Source organism: Acomys russatus, chromosome 25 (assembly GCF_903995435.1).
Source record: "Acomys russatus chromosome 25, mAcoRus1.1, whole genome shotgun sequence".
Classification (NCBI taxonomy): domain Eukaryota; kingdom Metazoa; phylum Chordata; class Mammalia; order Rodentia; family Muridae; genus Acomys; species Acomys russatus.
In genome coordinates, this window is record NC_067161.1 from 33,888,758 (window position 1) to 33,916,210 (window position 27,453).

The 27,453-nt window shown below is 46.9% G+C and overlaps 1 protein-coding gene across 1 annotated transcript in view; it reads left to right on the forward strand.

Annotated features, from left to right (window-relative positions):
* Fstl4 (follistatin like 4) overlaps positions 1 to 27,453 on the forward strand; it is a 409,490-nt gene that overhangs the window by 149,132 nt on the left and 232,905 nt on the right. The gene's annotated exons all lie outside the window — the stretch shown is intronic.

The window sequence follows — 27,453 nt, forward strand, 5'->3', positions numbered from 1 at the left end:
GTCATGAAGCTGGTTGCTTCCACTCTGCCACCCTCCATCGCATGGATTAACCGTCCACTGGCCCCTGAACTGGCAGCAACTTAGTTAGGGTTGTATCGCTATGAAAAGACACATGACCACAGCAATCCTTACAAAGGACAGCATTTAATTAGGGCTGGCTTACAGTTTTAGAGGTTTAGTCCGTTATCGTCATGGCAGGAAGCAGATGTGGTGCTGGAGGAGCCGAGAGAGTTCTACATCTATGATCCATAGGCAGCAAAAAGGAGACTGGATTCCGCACTGGGAAGGGCTTGAGCATATATATGATCTCAAAGCCCACCCCCAGTGACTCACTTCTTCCAACAAGTCCACACCTACTCCAGTAACAGTGCCATTCCGAGGGCCAAGCATTCAAACACATGCATCTATGGGGACCAAACCTATTCAAACCACCACAGGCAGTCAACACACAAACGTGACAAATCCTTCTCTGGTGAATTCATATTTTATTATCCATAATAGGACGCATGCCCTATCCTGAAGCAACCCTTGATGTGGCAATGAGTTTTTAGCAATGTCTTTGACTAACTACATGGAGTGAAATGGCAGGGATAGAGTCAAACAGTGTGTGCTCTCTCGTGCTCCTTTAAGCCCACTTGAATGGAGTAAAAGTCAGGGCTGCAGAGTTGACTGCTGATAGGTGAAAAGACAAGTGAGATGTCTTGTGCATCTCAAGAGTGAGAGCAAGATGATGTCCATGCACCAGAGATTCTGGGAACAATCCCTCAAGCTTCCCTAGGGCCTCAGAAAAGGGGCGCTAAGCTCCTAGACTTTGCCCCTTGAGGGCTGTGAGAACAAACCCACTTTTATTGGGCACCAGAGGCAGGGGGAGATGTCACAGAAACAGACATATGTCCTTAGCTTGCTTCCCTGGTGAAAGCTGCAGCCTCGGTGATCTGTATCTGCCTTTCTTTGCCCCTCTCCTCAGCTCTCTGGCTAGTTCCTGGAAGACTAGAACAACTCAGGCATTCTTTTGAGGCAGAACAAGTTAAACAAGAAACACTTGTTCACTCCCTCTGTCATGGCTGGCAGGGTCGATCTGCTGACCTGCCTAGGCCTAGAGTTTGCCTCGGCTTCCCAACAGCCAGAAGGTTCCAAGGTGTGGTTGTGGAAATGTATAAGCCTTTTCTCGCTTGAGCACCCTACGTCATTTGTTTTCTCGTTAAATGTCTATGTATTAGGGTGGGGTGAGTTCTCAGATGAAACTATGTCTGGGGTTTATTGCCCAGCTGGTGAAATGGCATGGTAAGTCATGTAAGTTGCATAAAAGCCTCAGGTAGGAGTAGTCAATGTGGCGTGACCACCAAATCCCTCTCCAAGAGTGCTAAGAGTGACCGGTGTGTTCCTGGGAAACGACATGCCCAGTGCATCAGCACATAGAGCTAGCCTGTACCTCTGCACTTTGATTAGAATTACTTTGATAGATTTAAGGGTTTCATTCATTTGGGCAGGAGAATAAAATCTTCATAGCCCCAATATGTTTCCGGGGCTAATTTGGAGTCACAAACATCAATGAACTCAAGTTGGGCGGTTATAGTGGGGAGTCCATTGATAGCAGAAGATATTTTTGAAAAGCCCAGTATGTGCTTAGGCACTGAATGATGTCCCTTGCAAGAGACTGAAAGGTTGAGAAGAATCCCGAATCACTTCAGGACTCAGGATTGTGAAGGCAGTCGATCTGTTATGACAAGCCAGGATGCATGGTGGATGCCGATATTGCGACATGGAATTGAAACCCATCCTAGTTACGGAATTATTCTTCTAGACAGGAAGCTTTGAATAGTGGAGCAGCATGGACAGATGGAATTTGAGTAGGTCATTTGTGTGAGCCTACAATTCACCAGAGGGTTTGCTCCCAGTAGTTTAGCACAAGGTAGTCGCTTGGCCCTTGGAAAACAAAGATTCATTTTTCTCCATACGGAATGCCCTTTGGATGTGTTTTGATTTTTCATTGGTATTCCAAATTTATTTACCCTTTACTATTGCAAAAATTACTTTTGATGTGGGATTAATAAGGGAAGCCTTCGTGACAGCTAAAATAGCACCGCAGAAGAGGTTTGCCTCGGTTTCTTACTCTTTCTTGTGATAAAATACATTGACAAAAGCAATTTAGGATCACAGCAGGAAGGCTGAGGCAGCTGATCACATTAGGCCCATAATAAAGAAGCAAAGAAGGCCTTGCTCAGATCGTTTGCTCCTTGTTTGGGGGGAGAGGTCTGTGTAGCCTTGGCTGTCCTGGACTCTGCTTTGTAGACCAGGCTGGCCTCGAACTTACAGAGATCCGCCTGCCTCTGCCTCCCGAGTGCTTGGTCATTTGCTCCTTTTTTATACAGGGTCCCATCCCACAGAATGGCGCTACCCATAGTAGGCGGTCTCTTTCCACATCAATTAACCTTACCAAGTTAGTCCCCCAGGGGCACATCTCCCGCATGATTCTAGCTCTCATTCAGTTGAGAACTGAGATAAGCCACACGGATGATGGTGGATTTCCCACCTTGACTAGTGTGACCTGAAGAAACTAGACTTACCTGAAGGAGGAAGAAGATAACCTCGTAGCGTGTAAGAGTGGGAAAGGGACTGAGAGAGGGTTGGGTTCACAGCTTTACCTGCTATATAAAGAACGTGAGATTTCAGAGAAGATGTGTGGCCCAAGGCTACACAGCCAGCAAGATACGCCTAGACCCCAGGCCCACCAGAAACAGGGAGGAATGCCTGTGAGGTTTCTCAAGAGACTGTCAAATATGTCCAAGCAGTGTTGTGCCTCCTTGAAAGTCTGTTTGCCTAAGTCCCCCCACCCCCAAATATGCTCTGTTCTTCATTTTATAAACAGAGGGGAGGCTCAGGACTGGCAGGCCCCTGGAATCTACAGACAGACATAAATAAGAAGCAGAAGATAAGAGTCTACCAAAAAAAATCGGCAAGGTCAGACTAATGAAGATGAAAATGTGAGAGATCTGAATCTGAGGATATGGAGGACACATGGTCCAACCAAGATGGCCCACTGAGATGGAGTCATGCAGGTATACCGTAGCCATGGAATCTGAGGATGCGGAGAACACGTGGTCCAACCAAGACAGTCCACTGAGATGGAGTCATGCAGGTGTACTGTAGCCATGGGCAGTTTTGTGCTGCCCTTGTTGGGAAAAGCACCATGGAACAGAAGACCAAGGCCCCTTGATAAGGACAGGAGAAATTGATGGTGCCCTTGCCTTCTACGTGACTTTTTTTTTTCTTTTTATAAGATAAAATATGACAAAAGCAACATAGGAGAGAAGATGTTTTGTTTTGGTGCATGATGTAAGGGGATCAATAATTCATTGTGGCAGAGCAGGAATGGTGCAGACATGGTAGCCAGAGAGAGTCTGTGGGCCCGGCTATAACCCTCACCCTCTTTCCCAGTGACCTATTATTTATTTATCTAACCTACTGAAAATTGAGCAGCTTCCCAAACAGTTCCACAGCTAGGGACCAAATCTTCAAAAACATAAGCTTACAGGGAACACGGAGTTCTGCCCCTGGCCCCCACTGACCCACGCCCACCTCACATTGTAATATGTATTCAGTCTGACTTCAAAAATCCCAATATTTCTTACAGTTTCAACACCGTTTGAAAATCCAAAGTTCAAACTCTCTTCTGAGACTCAAGGCAAACTCTAAGCTGTGAACTCTGTAAAATTAAAAAAAAAAAAAAAAAAAAAAAGTTTATATACTGCTAGTACACAATGCTACAGAACAAACACACCGATGCCAAAGGGAAGAGGGAGGGACCAAGCAAAGATTGAACCAAAATAAGCCCTAAATGCAGCAGCTCAAAACATAAATGCTATAGCTCCATGTCTAGCATCCGGGCCTTGTAGCAGCAGCATCTGTTCCCCCCTGGACTTGGGCAGCCCCTCTCCTGTACTTTTGCTGCCTGTGGCAAATGTGACATCTCTACTAGACCGGCTTCGCTAAGTGCCTATAGCTTTCCTCTGCGGACACTCTGGTCCCTGCATTCCTGATATCTTAATTGCCTCTACTGAAACTTAAGCCTCATATTTATACATTCCCTCCCCTCCCCCCCCCAGGCACTCTCTTCAGAGAATCCCATCTTTCTAAATACTGCCTGACCTCAGTGGCTCAGTGGCTTTATTCTGGAACCGTGATGTGAACCTCCATGACTCTGTAAACTCTTGCATTCTGCTTATCTGGGGGTGGGGGGGAATCATCTGTGTAGACACTTCCTTAGGTGGTTGTGCTCAAGCAGGTGCCCTGGCTGTGCTCTTGGCTCAGGCACCCTCTTTTCAAATGACGGATTTTTAAATGAGTGTGTGCTGTTACACCCTGGAACTCTCAGTGGATGAGGTCCTGCACTCAAGATACTTTTCTTATTATCCTGGTGCAAAGTGTGAGATTTCTCTTTATGTTGCCAATCTCCTTAACAGTTATAGTTCCTTTCTCTGCACCCAACTTGTCTACAATTTTAAATATGCTCACACTCCTTTCTTCAGCAAACTGTTCATTTTCTTCATATTTTTGCCTTACTCTCCTCTGTTCTTCCCTGTCTCCATGTGTGTGTGTGTGTGTGTGTGTGTGTGTGTGTGTGTGTGTGTGTGTGTGTTGTGTTTCTAAACACCATGAGTAGTAACCTCACCACTGTGCTATTTTTAATTTACTCCACCAAACAAATAAATATTATCTATTATTTTTGTTAAGCCTTACTCAAATTTTCGAACACTGTAAGAACACAGCCGGATTCTTTGCCAGAAGGTAACGTGAATGGCTTTTACACAACCTCTGAGAGATACCTGTCCTCACCTCTAAAGTCTCACAAGCACAGGCTCTCCTGTCTGTCTTCCTACTGGGCATTCTAGTCTCCCGAATCCCCCCGCCCTGCAGAATAGTTCATTCACATCTTTTCCCACAAACTAGTTCTAAAGATCTACATCCCACAGGGTAAGGTTTCTTATAGCAACAACCCCATTCTTGACACTAATTCACTGAATTAGTTATTTTTATCGCATCTGTGCCAAATACCTGATAAACGCAACTAGAGAGAGGAGAGATTGATTTTGTCCTATACTTCCAGAGGATCCAGTCCTTTGTGGCAAGGAAGGCATAGAAGACAGGCATCTGCTCCGTAGGTGGTGGAACTCCATCTACGGCGGTGAGAGCTTGTGGTACACCTTATGGATCTCAGTGGACCAGAAGGCAAGGAGTCAGGCTAGGATCAAAGCCAGGCTAGAGATGTCACAGCCTATCCTGCAGGGACTCACCTTTTCCAGGTGGTGCCCACTAAGGTTCCACAACCTCCCCCCAAAAGCACCACTAACTGAGCAACAAGTGTTGAACTTCTTCAGTAAACGGGAGGGTGCTTATCTGAAGGCATGGAGCTCATGATTCAAGTGTGTGACACTCCGAGGACATCGAAGCTGAAATAAATAAAATCAGAGCATTCCACAAAGCCCACACTGGCATCGAGTCTGAACATCACCACTATGTGCTCAGGGTGGCCCGTAGCCAGAGGAGCAATCTTAAGCAATGGGGACTCACAGGGCTCTTTTCTCTTTGTGCTCCTTCACCGTGGACTGTAAACTGCTTGAGGACATAGACTATCTTTTGGTTTTCTTGCTTTTAATTCTCCAGACTCCCTAGCAGCTGTTTGGTAATATCCACTGAATGAAGTTACTCAATTTTAAGAGGATTTCTGACAGGAAAAACATTTGAAAAAAATAACACAATGTAAAATTGGCACTTGAAATTCAAGGCAAATGTCTCTTTAAAATCTATAATTTAGAGATCTAATCCTAATCATGGCTCTTGCTATGGGAGTGTGTCTACATCCAGGCTTCTCTGGGAGGGGATGCTTGGCAGCTTCCCTGCCCACTCTGATGGAAAGAGAGCTGCCCTAGATCCCAGGGTGGCGGGAGCAGCAGATGCTCTTGGGAACAGTTTGTGGCTCTGCCTTGTTCCTCGTTTTCAGCCTCATAATAAATGCACACATGCTCTGCTTTAGCCACCCAGATCCCTACCTCCTAAAAAGGAGGCAATGGTGGGGTTCCCCCATGGTCTCTGGGAATTCACTAGCTGAAAGAACCCCTGGGCATTCAGCCCCGTGCACCCACACCTTGGCGGCAGCTGGGGTATTCTGAGGAGGAGGGGGTCAATGAGCCTGCCTCAAAGGCTCCCACCAGCATCATCCTGACCTCCAAAGGCCCTAGAGCTGGGTGTCTCACTTCCCTGGCCACTCCCCTTCCCTCTGGAATAGGGCATAGGAACCTATCAACCACCTCTGCCATCCTACAGCTTTCTAGTATGTTCCCTGTCCTCTTGGGAGACTAACCAAGTCACTGGGACTCATACAATCTAAAGGCATTTTCCCTTTTGAACCTCCTTGGATTTCATAGCTATACTCGCAGTAATAACAGTGATGGAATCCTCAAGTCTTCAAGGCCCCAGTCATTTGCACGCAGATGACTGCCCTAGTGTTCCCCTTTAAAGCCGTGCTGTCCCTACCCTACAGATGAGGCATAGGCTCAGAGAGAACACTGGCTTGATGGAAGCTGAGGGGTCAGAAATCCACCCCCATTTGGGGGAAATTCCACAGAGGAAGCCTGTCACCTGATCCTGACACACAAGGCATACCACGGAACTGGGCCATGACTGACTTCACTTCCAGGTGAAGACAAGCAGCAATGGGAAAGGCTCACTTAACCGCCCCCCCTAAAGATGGCAATAACGTCCCTGGTTCCTCTTGGGTGTGATTGGCCAGGCTTGCAAAACCCACAGCTGAGATTTCAAGGCTTCCATTACTATTTTGTTAAGGACAGAATCACTCTTTTTTATTAATACATAAATAACTTTTTTTTTCCTCAAGCAGGCCCAAAGAAATGAAACATAGATAGTGATAATGTTCAAAATGTTTACCTATTCCCTCTCTGAGGACATCAGATTAGCCATTTCTGTGGGAGGACTGTGTAATCTGAGGGAAGACAGTATCACCCTTTTGATCTTGCAATACATTTTTCACATCTTTGCCACAAAAGCTGATTATTATCGTGACATTTTTTAAACAATGCCTGTCCTCGGTGCAGAATGAGAAAGGAGGCCTGAGCTCAATGTATAGATAGATGGATGGATGCTTGTTGAAGGCCAGGCTATACTGAGGAGTTTTCCTGATGTGGTACTCACCTGAGAGATAGTCTGATTAACCCCTCATCCCAAGAGGTGATTCTGTGCATTAATTGGGACTCCATGCTTGGCTGTATACACACATACTGCCCTCTCTTCTCTCTTGATTAATGGTCCCATCCATTCCTTCCAAGGTCACTCTGTTCCCTTTTCTTCCAGAACAAGAAAGAATCCTTGCTTAAATGACAGAAGCAGATTGGGCAAGGAAATATCGATACCCTGGTCAGGGATGCAGACTTGGCGCCAAGAACCCTTTGTCTAGGAGGCCATCTGGGCTTATGACACCAGCAGCTGAGACACATGTGATTAGCTCAGCTGCCAGGGTTGGCTAACATGGGAACTGACATTTCCGGGAAGGTCATGGTGGGCTTACTGAACTCCTCTTAGGACAAAGGGGCGGGTGCCAACTAATGGAGGATGCTTCAGAAATGGGCAAAAGACAAAGATCTCAAACATGTCTAGCATGGCTTTGTGTGCTGGGAAAATGTTGTGAGCCTGTGTACCCACCTGTGTGGTGGCTTGTCCTCCTGCTGAGTGCCATACAGTGCCAGGCTAGGGTTTAGCAAAGTGAAAGGTGGAAAGCCACCAGCAAAGAAAAGGTTAACACCTTGGTAGCGTTCTAAGCTCCATGGCATGCTGCACTGGGCACAGCTAGGCCACCTTGCAGTGTAGTTAAGAATTCCCCTGCAGTCACAGGGAGCGAGCAGATAAATCATGAATGAATTTGAAATTATATTTCCTTCTCTTAGCTTTCTTCCTGCCCCCTCCTGCTTCATCCACCTACTGACCCCAGAAACAACGTTATAGAAAAACTGTAGGTTGCAAATTCCACCCAATGCGTTTATCTCCATCCTTGCGGAGGGACTGGGGATGGGACTCCCCTGGTCTTATTTCATGAAGCTTGGTGACAGATTCCCTCACTGGACACAGATCTGAGGAAAGAGAGCCAGACAATACCAGAGTCCCCTGTGGAGTCAGACACAGAGCACAGGTATCCTGGCCAGTTGTGGGGGGGTGGGGATGACACTGGGCATGTGTGCTTCTTGTGAACGTCAGCTTTTCTCTTCGTATGACAAAATACTTGACAAGAGCAACGTTAAGGAGAGAGGAAGTTATTTTGGCTCACAGTTTGAGGATACAAGCCATCGTGTCAGAAAAGTCACGGCAGGAGGGACGTAGAGAGGATGGTCACATGACATTTGCAAAGAGATGGGGACCCTGGTGCTCAGGTCACTTCTCTTTTATTCAGTCCGGTGCCACCCACATGGAGTGTGGCTCTGCCCACTTCAGCTGAGCCTTTCTGGAGACACTCTCAAAGACACACCTAGAGCTGCATTCTAGCCATGATTCTCAATCTTATCAAGTTGATCATCACAGTGACTCTCACATCATGCGCCAGGCGTGCTGGGATCTTGCCCCCAGTGTCAGATCAAAGATCTCATGAGAAAATACATAGGTTTACATTGCTGATGTCACTTTCCTGAGAAGCGTAGTCCACAGCCCGTGAACGGCACATGGGAGAGCCTGGAAACAAGACCCTAGAGAGAGATGTGCACAGTAACTGGTGGTCCCTCCATGAGCCCCTGCAAGTACTCAGAGGCACCCACAAGGACTCCGCTGGAACCTCTCTGACACACAGAGCAGGAATAACTCAGGTTCTCCATGAGACCTCTGGGTTTTCCTGCCAAGAAACTCCACCCTCAGGCTGTGTCCCCAATTATTTGCTTTTTTAAATTAATTATTTTTTACATGTACATTTATATTATTGCACACAAACATATATACATATACACACACACATATATACATACATATGTGTGTGTGTATATATACATATATATGTATTATGTATATATATATATATATATATATATAAAACAACATACAGCAAGAAGAACAATGGAACAATCAGGAATTATATAAATGTTACATTCACAGTGTTTTGGCTATTTGTATTTGGCAGCCTTGAAGAAAACATCTTTCCTATCTTGGTGAGCCTAAAATTCTGAATGTAATCAAGATCTATCATATCTCATTTCTATCAACTTAAAACATCTATCTAGATCTAAAAAACATCTTAACCCCTAAACAGCTAAGCTTAATTGTAAAACTAAACTATCTGGTCTTCAACCCCATCAGAGACTTGAGTAGGAATGAAATTAATTATCTGAGTAAACAGGAAGTGTAGATTAGCAGCTTCCACAGTGGAAAAAAAAAAATGACAGAAACAGTTTGCTGCCTGAACAGTCACCTAAAACTCTCTTTAACATTGGAGCATCATCTTCAGCCTTCTGGCCCAGTATATCTGACAGACATATTTGTGAGGCAGGAACTATTGAGAACTTGCTTACCCTGTCTTGGCAGAGTTTGGACGTTGACTCTGCCTGCATCCAAGCTTGCCCATTTTTAGGCAGAATTCCGTCTGTGGCCAAAATGAGGACATATTGCCGAGTGGCTGGTTTGCCACATTTGAAGCCATCTCCATAACGAGGCTCTTTGATGCTCATCATCTTCTCTGAGGTAGGCTGGGTGTTGCCAGGAGTTAACTGGTCTTATTGTCAGTGAAACATGTTTAAACGCCATATTCTGTAGGTCTCTGAGGTTTTTGAAGACCCTGTCTAACTATTTTACCATATCTATCTATAGAATCACGTCTATCTGTTAAACCTAGGATGTATATTCTTGTAATATAAATAGGCTAGTAATTGACAAGACCATTATTTGATCAACTAACAATTAACTTGTATAACTTACTTATCCTAAACAGCCTGCCATAGCACTCTCAAAGAACTGGAAGTAAACCTTGTATTCTACTCGAGCTGTATGGGTACAGTACCTCATAGTACCGTAGAAATATATATAATGTGTGTGAAGAATAATTTTAAATTTGAATCCTATACCAATGTATGAAAACTAAACTTCTTTTGCATCAATATACAAAATTCTATACCAATGAATTAAAAATAGCCTTGTGAATAACAAAGCTTTAAGTTGAGGAGTAGACTGAATAATTTTTTGTCCTATCTTCCTTATATATTTCTATATTCCCCTTTCTTTCTTTTCAACCCCTATCTCCAAACCTAAGAAAGAGGGATAAAGAAAAAGAAAGATATCCCTGAGTCCAACCTTGTTTTCTCTCTGAATAAGGCCAATAGTAACTTATAACCAACTTCTAAAATAAAATAAACATCTGTAGCCCAAGAAAGCAACCAAAAACTAATTGTAATCACTTTTGATATTTGAAAGACTAGGTCTTGGGTCAAAGTGGGTCTAGCAGCCTTGTTGAGTCAGCTACCTCAACCAGCCCTTCTCTGTGGTTTTCCGTTTTGTTTTTGTTTTTAATGACTGGTGGTGGTGGTGGTGGTGGTGGTGGTGGTGGTGGTGGTGGTGGTGGGCTCTGTGTGTGTGTGTGTGTGTGTGTGTGTGTGTGTGTGTGTGTGTGTACAGAGACTTTCTCACCTCTACCCCAGCTGGTAAAAGGCAAGCAGTATATGTGAAGAAATAGAGCCAGTGAAATGCAGGCACACATACACACATGCATGCATGCACTCATGTGCACTTAGAAAGCAGTTCTTTCATCTCCTGCCATGTTAAAAGCAGCAGTTACAATACACTACCTTTCCCCTTTTTCAGAGATCCCAGGGTCTAAAATTTCCCTATCCATTCTTCCAGGGTAAGCATTTCTTGTCCACTGTTTTCTTGAGATAAAATGCATCAATATGATATGTGTAGTTTTTAAAAGTGATGTCTGCAGATTTTCTCTGTAGCAGGAACCTAAGGAGCACCAAAGGTGCCTGCAAAGTGGGTATGTTAAGAGGGAGGAAATAAAAATGCAGACAGGTCACGGGCTATTCCAGCTCCCCGCCCCCTGCCCCCCCACCCCCTCCCATCTTTATCCAAACTGGACCACACACTTCTCAAAGCAGGGGATCTGTCAACTCAGCACCTTCCCCTTTGTTACCCACGGCACCTGTCACTTGTGCATCAGTTTAACCAGAGTGAGGCCTCTTTTGTGCAGAGCGCCCAGTTACATGTAGGCATGTAAGATATATGTCCCTGTCCTCCACATTGATGAGAAAGATTGTGTGTAGATTTCATAAGTTACTTTAAGAATGTGCCTTAGATTTACAGAAACACATGTTCACTCCCTCCACTGTGATGTTTGAAGTGTCCCAGCATTGTAGAATGGTTAGATGCAGTCACTTCGCTATGCTCTGCCTCACATAGCCATCATGTTTGTGAGAAAACACTGAACGCCCACTCTGCGTTTTTCAAGAATACAACGCACACTCATTAATTCACCATCATGTCACATGTTAGGCCTCTTGGCCCTCTGCCACCTGGCTCACTGTGATTATGCATCCTGTGACCAGAATCTCATCAGGGCCCCTGGTAACCGCCATCCAGCTCTCTGCTTTTCTAAGATTATATTTTCTAAGATTTCACATGTAGCAGAGTATAGTGGCACACTCCTTTAATCTCAACACTTGGGAGGCAGGGGCAGGCAGATCTCTGTGAGTTCAAGGCCATCATGGTCTATACATAAGTTCCTGGACAGCCAGAGCTACATAGTGAGACCATGTCTTGACAAAAAAAGATTGCACATGCGAATGAGATCAGGCAGTATCTGTCTGTCTATGCCTGGCCCATTTCAGGTGACATCACATCCTCTAGGTTGTCACAAACATGGCACAAAGTGGAGGCGGAGATTGTCAACAGGGAGTCCTTAAAAACAGAGTGCTATGAGGGGTTCCCTGTGACAAAAGGGAAGTCCTACTCAGGGCCTACTCGGGGCCCTTGTGATTGCTGGCCCCACTCCATAGCAACAAAAACGCTGAAATAACACAAAAGATGTCAATCCACATTTGGTGATGTTTTTCAGAACAGCAAAATCTGCTGGGGGTTTCCCTCGATTGGTAGAGTGCTTACCTGGCATGCACAAAGCCCTGGGTGCCAATCCAGAACCACATCAACTGGGCATGGTGACACACGCCTGTAATCCCAGCAGTCGAGAGAGTAAGGCATGAGGATCAGAAGTTATCCTAGCTATGTAGCAAGTGCAAGGCCAGCCTGGGATACAGAATTAGAACCACTCTCAAACTAAAACCCAAACCAGCCAAATGCCATGTCAGCAGAGCTTGGATGACGGTGAGAACGTGAAGGGACAAGGTTTGTCTCTCTAGCACCCAATGAGGTCAATAGGTGAAGAAGAGGAGGAAGCAAGAAAAAGCTATGGACAAGGCATGTAGAGAGATGGTCAGCTCCAGCCTTTCTGTGACCTTCTTGTCCCTTGTTCTGAGGGAGGATCTTATCTGTAATATTTCAAAAGAAGATGTGTAAGTCCCAGAAAATGAGTGTTAAAGGGATCTCTTCTGAGAGGTAGTCTGTGTGTGTGTGTGTGTGTGTGTGTGTGTACATGTGTATGTGTGTGCATGTATGTGTGTATTTTCTACTTCACAAAGTCATCCCAGTAGACCTAAGAAAGACACAAATAACCAAAATTTCTGTGTCGATTAAAATCACTTGTGTCGTGTCTTTGATGTGGTCACCGACCTTCCAGAGCTGTCCTTGCCCTGTACACTGGGCCCAGGGAGTTCCAGGGGGATGGGTACTTTCTAACCTAACTTCAGTGCATAGTTAATCTATCAAAAGAAGATCTCAGGAGGCAGCCAGTTTTCGCTAGATAGAAGGAGCAGGGACAAGGAGAAGCTTGTGAGAATGCGGGGCCAGGGAGGGTGTCTGTGACTGCCCAAAGGCAACTGTGATTGGGCCCTTGAGGTTGGGCCCTCTTGGGAATCCTCTCTCAGGGTACTTAGGCAGGATGGACTACCACCACAGGATCTCCCCCTTCTGGGGAGTGAGGCCTCCTTGCCTTTTGACAAATGGCTGGTGTGTTCAGGCAACCATCTGCCACCTGTGTGAGCCTCTGAACTGCTGACAGTTCAGATTCTTGGAGTGGATTTTCATCCCTGTAGGCATGCCAACTAAAGGGCAGGGGTAGCCTAGCGCCCTCACAGACAGAGCCTGACCAGGCCCTTCTTTGCCAAGTCTCATTTTTCAAAGCTCTGCAACTTTACTTAGATGTATGTGGCTTTTGCTTTGTAATCAGATTCCCACCAAACATCTATCATTAAACCTTTGTTTTTACAATACATGTTTTATTGTAAAACCAATTTCAACAGAGTATTGCAGATGCAATGCAATTTTCATGTCTTAGTTGGGTTGTCTTTTATTTCTTTGCTTTTTGCTTTTGGAGGGTTTTTTTTTTTTTCCTTTCCTTTTTTTGTTGCTAAAGTACTGTAGTATCCATAATATGACAGTTTTCTGAGTAAGAGATTGCATTAGCCCCATGTTATATATTTGGGCAGACTGTATCCATCATGGCTTGGCAAGATAAATACATTAAAATGCACTGATTGAAGAAGAAACGAGATCGTTCTATTGCTGACAATGGTTTACACTTCTCTTCTGATGGATGCCGCACTACAGGTATAGATCATACTTACCCAACATAGTAGCTTCCGTTTCTTATAGGAGACAAAAATGCCACGTGGGGGGAGGGTGGTTAGGAGAAGAGTCCAGTTGATAAAGCATTAGCCTCAAAAGTTTGAGGGCCTAAGATAGATCTCCAGAGCCTAGGTAAAAAGCCAAATGTGCTAGTGTAATTCCAGCATGAGGTGGTCAGAGACAAGAGGGTCCCTAGGGCTCGCCAGCTAGCCAGCCTGTTTGGCGAACTCCAGGCCAGCAAGAGACCTGCTTGTGCAGGTAACCATGGCTGCTGTGAGTTTGTGCTTGAAGCAGTTCTGTCACATTCACAGTCTTGTCACCCCCTCTTTCACAATGGCCCTTGAGCCTTGTCATGGGGGGGCGGTGAGTGGAGGATACAGATGTTCTGTTTGTAGTTGAGCATTCTGCTGGCACCTGTTCTCTGTGCTTTGTCCAGTTGTGAGTTTCTACATTAACCGTATCTCACTGGATTAAGAAAAAAAAACCAAACAAACCACTTTTCTGATGAGGTCTGAGCTCTGTGTGATGTGGCTTGTCCATCATCTCCCAGTTGGCAGCTGTGGCTGGACCGAATCTAAAACAGACTTGAGATGATGTAACAGAGCCCCTCACTCGACCACAAGGCTCATCTGTCTAGGTGCAGTGAGGCCATGCCCACTGATGTGTGTCCCATTGTCCGGGAACAAGAACACTCATCCAAAAGTCCATCTGATTTGAACACACACAAAAAAAATTCGACTATTAAAAGAGTCCCTGTGCACTTGGACACCATCCTGAACAGGCCGTGGGCATGGCAGGGGTGACACACTGCAGACATCTGGAGAAGGTGGCACTGGTAAGCCCTTTACGAGTTACTCCTGCTCATATCACCTTCCGTATCCTGTCCCTGCCTTCCCGCTGCCTGGGTTGTCATGGGGTAGAGAAGTGTGTGTGAGCTAGGGGGTACAACACAGCACACTATGGAAAGGCCTGGGCTTCAAGAAAGATCCGTTTGTTTATCCATCATCCATCTATCCATCCATCCACTCACCCATCCATCTATCCATTTATTCCTTTTTCGTGTGTGTGTGTGTGTGTGTGTGTGTGTGTGTGTGTGTGTGTGCGTGTGCGCACATGTGCAGAGGCTAGAGGTCAACACTCAGTGTCATTCCTCATGTGCTGTTGCCATTTTCTATTTATTTATTTATTTTATTTATTTATTGGCATGGCCTCTCACTGGTACAGAGCCCTCCAATTATAGTAGGCTGGCTCACCAGGAAGCCTCAGGGGTCCACCCATCTCCACCTCCCCAGTGCTGCGATCACAAACCTGTCCCATCATGTCCTGACTTTTATGTGGGTTCTGGAAATCAAACTCAGGTCTTCAGGATGGTGCAACAAGGACTCTAACCACTGAGCTATCTCTCTCAGCTTTGTCCATGCATTTCTTAGCAAATATGTGCTCAGACACCAGCCTTTACCCTGTTCACAGCACACTGTTCGCATAACCAAACTCAGTCGTCCCTGTGAGCCTCGGCCACCTCAAAGTGCTCTTGGGAGGATTAAATACACTCTTCTTTGCTGTGGCAAAGAGGAAGCCTGGGACGAAGAATGTCACTGTTGTGACTGTCTTTGAGATGTGGTGTGAAGACATGGGAAGGAACAGCACAGGTACAACCTACCCAATGACCTGGAGTCCCCTCAAAGTTATCGATGAAGACTACTGAGGGTATCTCCTGCTTCCTCAGAGACCAAAGCCCTTCCTCTGGCAGAGGAACTCAGAGGGCTCTGAGAAGTGCAGCTTTTCCGTTCTCCCCTGTCCTACCAGCTGGCTCTGATGCTGAGCGTGGCCTGGCTGCTGGCCTCACAAGAGAGAACTTGGGTTTGCGTGGGGTGTGGTGGCACACACTTGTAATCCCAGGGCGGGGGAGGCAGAGACAGGCAGGTCCCTGAACTCACTGCCTCGCCAGCCGGGCCTCTTTGGCACATTTGAGCCTGACCAGTGAGAAACCTTATCAAGACTAAACAAAATGACAAAATGACAAAGTGGATGCAGTGTAAGGAACAAATGCTAGGGTTGTTCTTCAGCCTACACACAGACACACACACACACACACACACACACACACAGACACAGACACACACACCCACACACACACAGACACACACATACACAGTCACACACACACAGACACACACACAGTCACACACACACAGACACACACACAGTCACACACACACACAGTCACACACACACACACACAGACACACACACACAGACACACACACAGTCACACACACATACACAGTCACACACACACAGACACACACACACAGTCACACACACACACAGTCACACACACACAGTCACACACACACAGACACACACATACACAGTCACACACACACACATACACAGTCACACACACAGACACACAGTCACACACAGACACACACACACAGTCATACACACACAGTCTCACATACACATAGTCGCGCACACATAGTCACACACAGAGTCACACAGACACAGTCACACACAGACACACACACACACACACACAGACACACACACACACACACACACACACACACACACACCCTACACCCCTCCCAGCCCTCTGAATCCTTTCTGAAATAGACTCTAGATATGGAAACCCTTCCAGCCCAGCTCTGGATGCTGTGAGAACCGGAGTCAGTTCTTCATCCAGTGCTTGGTCTATACTTAATATCCATGGTGCATCTGTGATTCAGATAATCGGTTCTGAAGACAGGCTGCCTGGGTTCAGGTGCTGGTGCTGCTACTCACAAGCCAAATGATCTAGGATTGATTGCTTAGCCTCTCTGAGTCCCAACTCCCTCATTTTGAAGAAACAGACCTACTTCCTAAGGTATTCCTGGGGCTTAAATGAGTTAATGTGAGGAAGCCTCTCAGCGCTAGGGCTTTATAAGGCGCAGGGTGTGTAAGCTGTTGTTACTCTTTCAGAGGAATTTCCATTTAAATGAGAAGTGTCTACTGAAATCGCCTGCACAGAAATCTGCTCAAGAAAATTTCCCAGGGCTGCAGATTCCCCTAGCTAAGTGTTCCTCTGGGTTTTTTGTTGTTGTTGTTGTTGTTTTGTTTTTTGTTTTTTGTTTTTCCCTCCTTTGGTGCAACACAAAAAAACATTTGTCTTCTCAAAAAAAAAAAAAAAATCAGTTCTTTGGTTTGATATTTGAGGGAAATGAGCAGCAGCTGGGGCCAGAACAACCTGCATTGTCTTGGACACCCTTCTTCTGGGGACTCAGCTAGGCCAGAGTGATGGCCTAGCAGTGCAGATGGGCTTTTTACATCCTAAGGCCATAGGAGCAGGCAGCCATCCCAACATCCTGGCAGGTTCCAATTGATGAGACTCTCACTCTGCCTCCCACACGATGGTCCTAGCCATAGCTCTCAGACCCAAGGCTTTCATATATGTGTATACACACACACACACACACACACACACACACACACACACACACACACACACACACACACACGGAAGTGACCATTCAGGTGTGTGCTGGTGTGAATCCCCTGGCTCCTATAAGCTCTATGTGCTATAAACGGTTTCTTTTGACCCTGCCCACTACTGTGTGATCTCCACACAAGGCCAGGAGCCGGCTTTCCATACCCGACAACTCAGTGTATGGATTGTACACTCCCCCTCGTCTCAGCCAGACAGATACTCCTGAATGAAAGGAATCCATCTCATCTGTACTTGAAGTGGCAAACACAGGGCTTAGGCAGAGGCAGGTGCCTGGCAGCCCAGATAGACCCTCTCCCCCTTGGCCATAGCCACTCTGGCATTTTGAAACTTGGTCACCATGGTGGAGGTTCATCTTCTTCACATGGAGAGAAACAGGCCAATCCAGGGGCATCTGCTTGACTTGACAGCTCTTCCCCCATCAGTCAGTTACCCAGGGGCCTTGGAGACATCCCTTCTGCTCTCTGGCCACTCTCTTCTGTGTGGTTGCTCTGTGCCCAGTGATGTGCCCTCAGACCCTGGCCAAATCTTACCATAGAAAAAGACCAGTGGTTCTGAGCTACACATGTGTTTCTGGCGCTATCTCAGGCCTGTTAGCCTCTGGCTGCCCATGACATTCTTAGACTGTCCCATGGCATACAGCTGGCACTCAAAGGAGCTTTTGACAAGATGGGAAACACTGGCACCAGCCAATGCAGGTAGTGCCAATCAGTGTGACCAGACCCTACCTGCCTCAGTCAGCTCACTTGCCCCTCCCTCCCTCCCTCCTCTGCCCTCCTCCTCGGCTCCTTCATGCCACTCTAGCCATGTCCAGCTGGGAATGTCTGGAACCAGGGCTTGTTCGCTTTGCCTTTCGGCACTCTCTGGCTCTCCCTTCAGGCATGAATCAAGCCCAGCGCCTTGATGGATCAGATCTGAAAAGGCGTTCGCAGATGAGCTGCATCAAGTGCGCCATGGTGGCATGGAGATGACAGATGTGATGTGTTCCCGAGGAAGCTGGACTGAGCATAGCACCATCTTCTTTTGTAATGGAGCTAATGTTGTTCCCCTGAGGACAGATGCACTTGCATCCGGTGTTAAGCCACCATTATTTAAACTTTATGATGGGGGAACATGCCAGCCTGTCCACTCACAGCATATAAATTATGTCATGCACTTTTTCGAACCCCAATTCTCTTGAATTATGAAAGATAGACAAGACCAGTGAGGGTTTTTGGGATTTCCCTAGGCAGATGGCTCAGAAGGTGTGGCTGGAGCCTCCCAGACTATAACTCCTGCTAAGGCACAGGCCTTGCTGAGCCCCAGGGTTCCAGAAGGGCTGTCATTAGGAACCCTCAGGTAACCTACTCTACCTCTTTCTCTTGGAGAGCCCCCCAACTGTGTACCATGACACAGATGGACCCTGCAGTCAGTCAGTGTTCTAAACCTCTCCTTGTGGAAACTTGAATGACGGCTCCAGCTTTGCATCCTGAATGTTTTCCCTGAGGCACAGGGATGTCAGAGCCTGGCATTGGTGGTGTTTGGTGAAGAAAGTGGATGGGGCTTTTCTCCTGGAGAATTCCTGGAAAGCAGCCAGTAAGTGGGTGTCCCAAGGCCTTTTGTATAGGGCTTGACAAACACAGATGGCTTCCTATATACTGGAGTTAAACTTGATCCAGACCCAGAAAAAGATGTCTGGATTGCAACGTGTGTGTGTGTGTGTGTGTGTGTGTGTGTGTGTGTGTGTGTGTGTGTGTGTGTGTGTGTGTAGGATTGTGTATGAGGGGCATGTGTGTACAGGTGCCTGTGGAGGCCAGAGTACAACTTCAGCTGTCACAGGGTCCTTCAGATGTCCTGGGATCTGCCAAGTAGACTAGGAGGCTAGCCAGTGAACGTCAGGGGTCTAACTTTCTCTCACAAGCTCCGGGATTACAAGCACACATCACCACATCTGGCTCTGTGTGCCTGTGGTTTTTATTTTGAGGCTTATTTAGTTTCGTTTTATGTATACAAATGTTTGCCTGCATGTCTTTCTGTGTACCGTGTTCCTTCCTGGTGCCCATAGAGGCCAGAAAAGGGCATCAAATCCCCCGGAACTGGAGTTACAGGTAGTTGTGAGCCACTGTGGGTGCTGGGAACCGAGCCCGGGACTTCTGCAAGGGCAGCTTGTGCTCTTACCCACTGAGCCAATGCTCCCTGCCGTGCCTAGCTTTTTGTACACAGTTCTAGGAACTAGAACTTTAGTTGTCATGCTTCTAAGGGTAGCCCTTCACCAACTCAACTATCTCCCCATCCCCCAAGTTTTAACTTTACGTGAACACAGGTGACCAGTGTCTCCCCAATAAAGGGCTGGTTGAGCCCCTCGGGCAGGAATGCTGGGGATCAGTTACTGTGGAACCCTTTCACTCAGGTCAAAATCCAATTTGCCCTCCATTTCATTTTCTATGAATTCATACATTTGCCAATACTTAAAAGCCCTGCAGCAAAAATGAATTGCGTGGTAACACTGGGGAAAAGCGATCCAAACAGTGCTCAGTGGGGAAGCTAGCGTCTCAGAATCACGCAGCTGTCCAGGTGGGCTTTGAAAAGCTAGAAAGAAAGCTGACTTGGGGAGTCACTGAACCCCTGGCCTCCCCCAAGCACATGCCTGTCAGTCCTCTCAGGTGCTGCCTGTCTTTCAAGGCTTCCAGTTGCTTTATTGTAGCTTGGCCCTGGGCTCCAGCTCCTGACCCTCTCCCTAGTCAGCCTTGCACATCCAAGATGGTTTAACTGAGATATCTCTTAGCCTTGCTGACTCTGCTGCCTGAGATGTTACAGCAGCCTTTCTCCTAGTGTCTGAAAGGTGTCTCTAGATACCCAGTTCCATAGACTCTACCTATATGCTGGCATAGAGATGCCCCCCACCCTCTCCCCACAGCCCTACTGACTGTACCCCACACAAGGCGCCAGGCCCAGCGTGCTAACAAAGTAGGGTTCATCACATCCTCATAATTTATCTAGCACTATAAGTGACAAGGAACTAAGGCCAGGGTAGATCAGAGTGGGCCTCAGGGAGTAAAGAAGAGGAAGCCATTTTCAGGGCAACCCTCAACCATCTGTCTGCTATGTCTGTCTGTTTGCCTGAGGGCCACCACTATCATGTAAGTGGTATCTGGAAGGGAAGAACTGCCTCCTCCGCAGTGTAACTAGTCAGTTAGACATCTGGATGTGAATTAGCCCGCTGAGTACTTGACCTGGTAGCAGCTGTGGCTTTTTTTTTTTTTTTTTTTTTTTGTTAAAAAGGTTTTTTGTTTTGTTTTACTTATTTTATTATGTACACAATGTTCTGCCTGCGTGACTGTCCACAAGATCTCATTATTGATGGTTGTAAGCTACCATGTGGTTGCTGGGAATTGAACTCAGGAACTCTGGAAGAGCAGACAGTGCTCTTAACCACTGAGCCATCTCTCCAGCCCAGCTGTGGCTTTTTAAGAGGCTTGCTTATGGGAACCTGAATAGAAAACCCCACCTTTGTACCTTTGGGTGTCAAATTTCAGCACCTGCCCCTTCTGAGGGCTTATGGGAAGAGCCAGGGTATTCAGAGACCCTGGCCTCAGGTTTCTGAGGCCACTTGTGTTAGTGGGGGCTACCCGCAAGCTTCATCAGCTTTGTTCTTCTGTCTCAGGAATGGGAATAGTAATGCGTTCACCTCAGTGTCCTTGTGAGGGTACTGAGCTCCCCAATGAACATTTGCTGCTACCACCCTGCACTACAAATCCCCAAGGGCTGGCAACACCTGACTTATCCCCTAAGCATTAATGAGCAAACACCAAGAGTGAAGCCGGCATGATGGCACAGGCCTGTGATCTGAACACTTGAGACGCTAAGGCCGGAAGATCACAAGTTCAAGGCCAGCCTGGGCTACATTTTTAACACTGTGGCTCAGAAAATGAACACACACACACACACACACACACACACACACACACACACACACACACACACACACACACACAGCAATAACACCAGGGACATAGTAGTGGCAATCATTCCTGCAGCTGTGCTCTGTGGGTGGGTCCAAACAGTATGGACCTCACTGGCAAGGTGGGTGCTGAGCGTAGTGAGCTCCCAGGTCACTGAGCAAGACTGTGGGAGAAGGAAAGCAGAGAGAAAATGATCAGAGCTACAGCTGTGCCAACAGAAGCAACGGAAGCCATCAGCCGGGCGCCCCGAGGAGGGAGCGCATATGGCTTGGGTGGGGGGAGACGAGTGCAATGTTGTCTCCCGCTACTTTATGATCACTTTTTCCTGGTAGCACTTAATTGAAGTGTCTTCTCACATCTCTGGTGTGAGCAAAGACTAAACACAGCCACTTCCACGCTCATCTGCGAAACGTGAGGCACTCACACATGCAACACGGGGTGCAAATAACAGTTTCCTCATTGCAGTTACTTGAAACAAAAAAAAATCTTGCCATCTGTTCCAAGAAAAAAAAAAAAAGAACTGTTGGAATTTGAGACAGTTCCGTGTCTGTGTGTGCATGCGTGCATATGGGCGTGTATGCATGCATGTGTGCGTGTGCATGTGTGCCTGACATTAAGATGGCGTTCTAAAGAGGATCCCATGTACACAAGAGATCACTGTGTGTATCTGAACTTTGTCAAATGCGAGCTGTAGGAATCTCTGCCCAAATGTGATCAAGAATATTTTTCTTTCCCTAGTGCCAGCTAGGGTGCATCTCTCAAGCATGGACTTTGGAAATTTCCAGAACATGCACTATGTACTGGGGGGAAGGGGCAGTGCATGTGTGCCAAGGCATGTATGCAGAGGTCAGAAGACAACTTCAGGTGTCAGTCATTGCCTGTCAGCTTGTTTGAGACCAGATCTTGTGTGAGACTGAGTTGAGTCTCTCTGGTTCACTCCTTGTCAGCCAGGCCAGCAGGCTTCTAGGGATTGGTGGTGGTTCTCCTGGCTCTGCCTCCCGTCTCCTAGTAGGAGCGAGCTGAGATTACAAATGAATTCTGCTTTTATGTGGGTTCTGCGGGTTTGAACTCAGGTCATCAGACTTGTGCTGCAAGCCCCTTGCCAAGAGAGCTCTCTCTTCAGCCTCACTATGAACTATTTTGCTGTAACTAAGGAAGGGCAGCAGCCTTCAGCAGAGGTAAAAACCATAGTGAGTTAGACACAGACCTGGGAACGGGTGACCTAGGCTGGAAGCTTAGCCACATGGAGCCCTGGGCATGGCCCTTCCTTACTCTGTGCCTTGGCTTCTTCACCTGTCATGTGGGCTGGTGATAACATGACCTCAGAAAAGGCCATCACAGTGCCTTGCACATAAGGCAGCTACCAGTGCTATTCTCACCACCTCTGTGCTGCCCTGACGAGGACATGTAGGTGGTGCAATAGATGGCTGGGGCGCGGGCAGAATGGGCCATGCCACTGCATCTTGGCAAGTTAGAAAGGAGTGGCACTCCTGTGTGAGCCCTCTGTACTCCCCAAGCTTCCTGCGATAGGCCTGTGTCTCCCCATAGCCTCTCAGTTCCCGCAGCTGCTCACAAAGGAACTATGACTGACTGATCAGAGCACCTGAGAGCAAGATCTAGTGAGGGTGCAGGATTTGCTGAGCTAGTGGGGAACAGGGACAGGACTGGAACCTGAATCCAAAATCCAAGGAGGGGTCAGTGACCTGTGGACAGAGCTTTGGGGGACGTACCTGAAACAGGAAACGTGGTGGTTGATTTTGACGTCAAATTGTACAGATTAGGAATTCACTGAGGGAACTGGTAAAGCCCATGCCGGGGTGTGTCTGCAGTGGTGTTTCTGAGGACATCTAGATTGGGGGGGCTCTGACCTAATGAGCGGGCTCATCAATCAGTGAATTCATCAGTTAGCAAACATTTCTTGTCATGGCTGTAATGATGGGTCACACATGCTGACATGCTCCACCCTCCACATGCTCTGCTCTGCTCTGATGAGTGAATAAGGTGTAAGGGGCAAAGATAGAAGAGAGCCTCCCCTGATGCTGGAGGGTTCCCTGAGACAGTGATGAGACAAGCCTGCAGCCCTCTCAGAATCTCAGGCTGAAGCCACAGAGCGACTAGCCTAGAGCAACCAGAACCGCTGGCATACCCAGGTCTGACCACATCTGGGCCAGAGAACAGGGTCCCAGAAGTGTTCAGCAGAAGGCTGACACTCCCCGTTCATGTTGGAAGGATCTGGGGGGTGGGGGGAGCCATGTGCACTGGTCCGGAGATGCAGAAAGTACCAGGTACTTCCCTACAGGCATTGCACCAACACCTGAAAGTATAAGGATTGAGTTTTAGTTTGGAGACTTTGGATAACCAGCTGGTTTCCCTTTCCAGGTGGCATTCTGTAAATGCTGCCATTTCTTCTTGGAAGCAAATGGAAGAATGACGCCACCCTTAACCCTTTCTTACGCCAGGACCAATCTCAGGAACGATAGGATAATTTTGGACTTTAAATAAATTTAAATTGCATATTGAGACTCTACCATCTCTGTTTAGTTTTTAATTATCATATCAAACTCGCCTGTCACACACAAGGTGCCATGCACAAGGCAGTCTGCAAAGGGAGGCAGAGATGAGCGGAGCCATGGTGGCTCACATGGAACAAAATGATATTGCCATGAGTATATTTAGACCTATCAGTTTTCTGATGAGCTAAATCTGGAAATGTATTGTTCAAAACACCATATTTGATGTAATGAGCTGGGTTCACATTTTCATAAGATAGGCAAAATACCCATTGTCACTTTGAAGCAGACGTGTTGTATGTAACTACATAAAAAGCAAAGCAACGAGGGTGGTGTGAGAAGTGTGGCGGTAACGACAGCTTCCGGTCACTTGTATGATGCAGCCCCGTCTAGTGAGTGGGTTTGTCCTGCTGACTTTGAAAGCCTGATTGAGGCTCTGTGCCTTGAGAGAAACAATGTCATGAAATGTGGGGGCAGTGTGACTTTCAGAGGGTCACAGTACAGAGACCTCTGTGTTTCTTTATTCCTACTTCTACCAGAGTTCAAGATGGCATACAACTACATGGGAAGTGTGTGTGTGTGTGTGTGTGTGTGTGTGTGTGTGTGTGTGTGTGTTTTGGTTGCATTTCTTTTTTAGTCAGCTTGGAAAATGAGTTAGTTAGTAAGTGGTTGCTGAATGATTGTAATCCCCAGCAACCACATACAAAGCCAGGTGCAGTGCCGCACACTTGTACCCCCAGCACTCGGGGACAGAGGCAGGAAGATCACTGGGGCTTGCTGGCCAACCAGTCTAGCCAAAATGGTGGGCTCCAACTTCAATGAGAGACCCTGCTTCCAAAAAATACGTGGTGGAGAAGCAGTTTAAAAAGATACCAAAGTGGCCTCCAGGCATGAACAGTCATGCACACACAAACACCTATACACACAAAACAATGGTTAGTAGGTAGGTAGGTAGGTAGGTAGATAGATAGATAGATAGATAGATAGATAGATAGATAGATAGATAGATAAACATACCATGCTATCTTGTATTGGTTTTGCTGAACATATTTTTATTGACTCTGGTGGTGAACAGATTAAAACTTCTTCCCTTAATTTTGTTGAAAAGGGGTAGATTTAAAACACATGTGGACACACACTTACTTCCTCACGCACGCACCAGCATCTCATCTCAACAAAGCTGCACAAGATGAAATTCGATAAAATGGATCTGAGTCCATGCAAGCGTAAACCTACTTAGCATCTCTCATTCTGTTGACCCACTGCCTAGATAAGCGCAACCATACAATTAGCAACAAAGAGAAATTGTTGGGCACTGAAAGGGACGCCATGCTATCAGTTCTCAGTCGTGTGGGTCTATTGTTGTTGTTTTTGTTATCAGAGGGAGAAAGATACTGGGGCTCTTGTTTCCCCGTGACGCAGATGCACAGATGTTCTCAGACAATAGTTTATCAAAAGGTTATTCCCACCTCAAATCATGAGATATGATTGCAGGGAGACACCCCTTCGTGTCTCCTGATGGATACTGCCCAGGCCTGCTGTGAGCCCATCTGGAGAACTTATTGGCAGCTCAAACCCACGGCATGAGATCCCCTTGGTTCCATATGACAGGAGAGCCAGGTAGGTCATTTGCCCACCACCCCAACTCCTCCATCAAGCGAAGGACACCAGGCACTGAGTCATGACTGCCAACACAGCCTCCTACCCTCAGGGCAGAGATGTGACAAGCGTCCTATCTGTGAGTGACCACCTGCCTCAGACCCTTCTACTCTGAACTGACATTCTGCAAAAGGGAAGCTGAACTTCCCAAGGAGACTGCGGCTGACTGTGGTGTGTAGATCAGCACGCTCAGTGAGAGTAGGAAGCAGTGGGCTCCAGCGCTAGTGTCACAGCTGGGAGTCACATCTGGGTTCTCTGGTCTTAACCTTGCCAGCCACCTCTATAGCCTGGATTGGAATAAGTGGCTCGATTTCGGTAGTCCTGTCTGTCACCATCGCTCACTTCAAACCTGCTGCTCAGATGTTCATCTTGTTCTGCCCTCTGTGTTGATGGCCTATCCACTCACAGCCTTCTTTGCTATGTCTTCACTAGACAGTGTTTCTCATTGTAATAGCAGTGGGCCACTTGGCTTCCTGGCTCTCACTACTCCCTACACACTGACTGTATCTTTGGAAACTCCCTGCTCCCACTTGGATTTTGACAGGATCTAGGGGCTTTCTCTGTGCACTCATAAGGCAGAGAGAGTCTAGGAGCTGATGTCCTTAGGAACAGCCCTCCACAGCCATAACCATGAGTGGATGGCTAAGTACCAACTCTAAAAATGCCTACCCTGCTGCAACGTACCCCACTTGCATCTCCCACAAGAGCCTGCCTAGGGGATCCCACTGGTCACAGCAGTGACCTGCTCACCAATATTATCCTTGCTGGCTACTTTCAACCCCTTGTTTCATTCCCCAACTCCCTGCCTGTGCTTTCTGGGACCATCTCCTAGTAAACTACTTGCACTCATATCTTACTGGCAGCCATTTGTGGCAGTGCTAGCCTATAATCCTAGCACTCAGGAGTCTAAGGCAGGAAGATGGACAGTATGGGGTTAGCCTGGGCTAAGCCCCATACTGTTTCAAGACCTTGTCAAACACACACATACTTGTAGAAAATATTTTTTTAAACTAACAAATTTTAATAAGATTAGCCTATAATTATTACAGCAGTACTCTCTAACCCACTATTATAACCAATAAAGACACAAATATCTCTTGCAAAATATCTCTGGGCAAAATTAACCCTCTGAAGTATCCAGATAGTTTCCCAGTCCCTATCCAGGCCATCTGCTTAACCATTCCTATCTGGGATACTCCCATCCATAATCCCAAAATACTTGGTAGTGTTCTTCATATGGGCTGCTTTCCTCTCTCCACGCTAACCCATCGTGATCTGCTCCTTTCTCTCTTCCTCCTCCTGTCCTTGTTTTTTCTCTCTCCTTGCTTCATGGTCCTCTGACCCCAGGCCTTCCAACCTCAAACTCTGCCTCTCTATCTTCTACCAAACCCCAAGCTTCAGCATTTTTTATTAACCCATCAACTTTAAATAGGCAGAGCAAGGTTTACACAACAAAGACAGGTATACCGGAGAATGTGCTTGTCTGAACAGCAACTAGGTCTTGGGGCCAGTAATTAATATCAGAACACATAGCACCAGACCAATCCCCAACATATATCCTACTGAAGCATTAACCTACTAATTCTTGAGGGTGACCTTGAACCGGCCCATAGGGGTAGGCCTGGCTGCTTCCTTTGTGTATCTATCTTCAGGATGTAACCGACCTTGTAGGCTAGCAAGAAGGAGTAAGCTGCATCATAGTCTCCAGGATACTGGCCTTTTCTTTGTAGAACTGTGGTAAAGAGAAAAAGGAAGGCTGTGGGGTCTGGTTCTTATGTGATGGCTGACACTCTATCTCTAGTTACCTTCTCTTTCCTTTTCTGAGCTCTCCCAGGGGTACAAGGCAGTTACCTTCCTACTATGGTACCCTATGGAGGTGGCCCAGCCCTAGGGAGGACCATTGTCATGTCTATCCAGGATAGGTGATGGGTTGAGACTAGCTCCAACTACTTCCTACTCAGACCAAACCTGGCAGTGCTGTGTCAGCTTTGCCACTCAGCTAGCGGCTGAGCATGATGGGTTGGTTGGTCAGGACTCTATGTGGGATCCTGGGGCAGAAGCCAAGATGTTGATGTGCCCTGTGATATTGCCTTGAAGCCCAAACCCATTTCAAGTATGAGCCAGGTGTGGCAGCTCCCAG